At 44.6% G+C, this 2,500-nt stretch overlaps 1 protein-coding gene across 8 annotated transcripts in view; it reads left to right on the top strand.

Annotated features, from left to right (window-relative positions):
• LOC122248246 (troponin C, isotype gamma) overlaps nt 1–2,500 on the top strand; it is a 32,275-nt gene that overhangs the window by 19,533 nt on the left and 10,242 nt on the right. The window lies entirely within an intron of this gene.

Here is a 2,500-nt window from a genome sequence, read left to right as displayed (position 1 = left end):
TTCTCCTCTCTCTCTCTCGTCTTACCTCCCTTTTTCATGAGAGAGATGGAGAGAGAGAGAGAGAGAGAGAGAGAGAGAGAGAGAGAGAGAGAGAGAGAGAGAGAGAGAGAGAGAGAGAGAGAGAGAGAGAGAGAGAGAGAGGGAGAGAGAGAGCCTTACCTCCCTTTTTTCATGAGATAGAGATGGAGAGAGAGAGAGAGGGAGAGAGAGAAAGAGAGAGAGAGAGAGAGAGAGAGAGAGAGAGAGAGAGAGAGAGAGAGAGAGAGAGAGAGAGAGAGAGAGAGAGAGAGAGAGAGAGAGAGAGAGAGAGAGAGAGAGAGAGAGAGAGAGAGAGAGAGAGAGAAGAATAGTAAAAGAAGAGAGGAACCATAGCAAGACAGATTTCCAAGAAGTTATGACGAAAACGCAGCCAGTCGACATAGGTATTTTTTAAGGACTACATCCCAGCGGTAGTTATTTCCGGACGAGATGTTCCCTTTTGCGAAAAGGTTCCGACTGACGTATTTCCCGCCAGCGAGATTTGAAGCAAATGTAATATCAATATTAAAGCCGTAAAAAAATACGCTTATTTCACGCCTAAAGTTGAGATATAGCTATACATTTGAGAGTTTTAAAAGCTGCCAACAGATGTGCTTGATACAAAGAAAACGAGAACAGAGACACTCTAGTATTAGCGGAGACTTTGGTAAACAGGTATAAGGAAAAGAAAAAGAAAAAAAGAAAAGAAAAAGAAAGTAAAAGTGGATAAGCAGATAAACTGTAACAAAATATATATTTTTGAAGTAGCTATAGATATGAGAGTTTATTTACTTTTTTGCGTATCTGTTTCTCGGAAAAAATATACTTTATTGCAATCATTATCATAGCACCATAATTATTACATATTAATGATATTTGTTGTACTTTATTTATATCCTTAGAAAATATGAAGTAGTATAAAATATATTGTTGTTTATATCCTTCTAAACGAGTAGGTTAGTGGAGCGCTTTTAGCGTAAGGAAATTCAGTGGCAGGGGAAAGAGGGGGGAAGGGGGAGAGAAGATGAGGCCCAGGGAGAGGGGGGAGGGGAGGGAGGGAGAGAAGGGAGGCCAAGAGAGAGCGGAGATAAAAGCAAGGGAGAAGGGCGGGGGGGGGGGGGCTTTGTTTAGGAAGAGAGAGAGAGAGAGGGTAGGGGGAGTGGGAGGGTATGTGTGTTGTGAAGGTGAGATTAAGGAAAGGGGAAGCTAGGGTTGGCGAGGGTGTGTAGTGGGTGGGTGGGTGGGTGGGTGATAGATGAGGGTGGGACGGGACGGGAGTAGAAGGAGGGAGTGAGGGAAGGAAGGGTAGATGCTGGAGAGAAATGAGAAAGAGAGGGGAGGCGAGAGAAAGTGGGATGACAAGAGAGACAGAGAGAGAGAAAGGGAAAGAGAGAGAAAGACAGAGAGAGAGTAAGAGAGAGAGAGAGAGAGAGAGAGAGAGAGAGAGAGAGAGAGAGAGAGAGAGAGAGAGAGAGAGAGAGAGAGAGAGAGAAGGAAAAAAGAGAAAGAGAGAAGAGAAAGAAAAGAAGAGAAAGGGAGAGAGAGAGAGAGAGAGAGAGAGTGAGAGAGAGAGAGAGAGAAGATAAGAGAAAGAAGATTAGAGAGAGAGAGAGAGAGAGAGAGGAGAGAGGGAGAGAAGAAAGAGGAAAGAGAGAGAGCGAGAGAGAGAGAAAAGAGAGAAAGAGAGAGAGGGAGGGGAGAGAGAAAGAGAAGAGAGTGAGAGAAAGAGAAAGAGAGGAGAGAGAAAGAAAGAGGGAGAGAGGAGAGATAAAAAGAGAGAGAGAAAGAGAGAGAGAGAGAGAGAGAGAGAGAGAGAGAGAGAGAGAGAGAGAGAGAGAGAGAGAGAGAGAGAGAGAGAGAGAGAGGCAGATAAAGAACGAGAGAGCAAGGGAGCGAAGGACGAAAGAAGGGTAGTAAGGGGGGATAAGGGGGGGAGGGGAGTGAGAGGGGCGAGGGGGGCGAGGGGGGCGTGTGCTTAGTCAGCCTCCGTCCGAAATAGCGCCCGCTCCCGGAAGCTTGGGTGGCACCACCTCCTCCCGCTAGACTTCAAGGTGCCACCTTTCTCTCACTCTGCTTTTTTTTCTCCGTCTTCGTCTTCTTCTTTGTCTTCTTCTTCTTCTTCGTCGTCTTCATCTTTCTCTTCTCCTTCTACTTCGTCTTATTATTATTATTATTATTATTATTATTATTATCTTCCCTAGTCTTCTTCGTTCTTCTCCTTCTCCTTCTTTTTCTCCTTCTTCTTCTACTCCAACATCTTTTCCGTCTTCTTATTTTTCGTCTTCTTCCTTTTTTTCGTTCGCTTTTCATGTCCTTTTTTTCTCTCTTATATTTCCTCGGATTTGCACACCTGGTCTGAAAGTCGCTTCCGAAAGAGGCAAAAAGGAATGTGCTTCTTTTCACTCTGCACCTTTTCTTCTTCTTCCTCCTCCATCTCCCTCATTTTTTTTTCTTTTTTTCTCTTCTCCTCCCCTTCCTCTTT

The sequence above is a fragment of the Penaeus japonicus genome, unplaced genomic scaffold (genome assembly GCF_977035675.1).
Source record: "Penaeus japonicus unplaced genomic scaffold, GWHDUDI00000001_assembly GWHDUDI00000004, whole genome shotgun sequence".
NCBI lineage: Eukaryota > Metazoa > Arthropoda > Malacostraca > Decapoda > Penaeidae > Penaeus > Penaeus japonicus.
The sequence above is the reverse complement of the archived record's forward strand: the minus strand, read 5'-3'. Positions and strand labels throughout refer to the sequence as shown.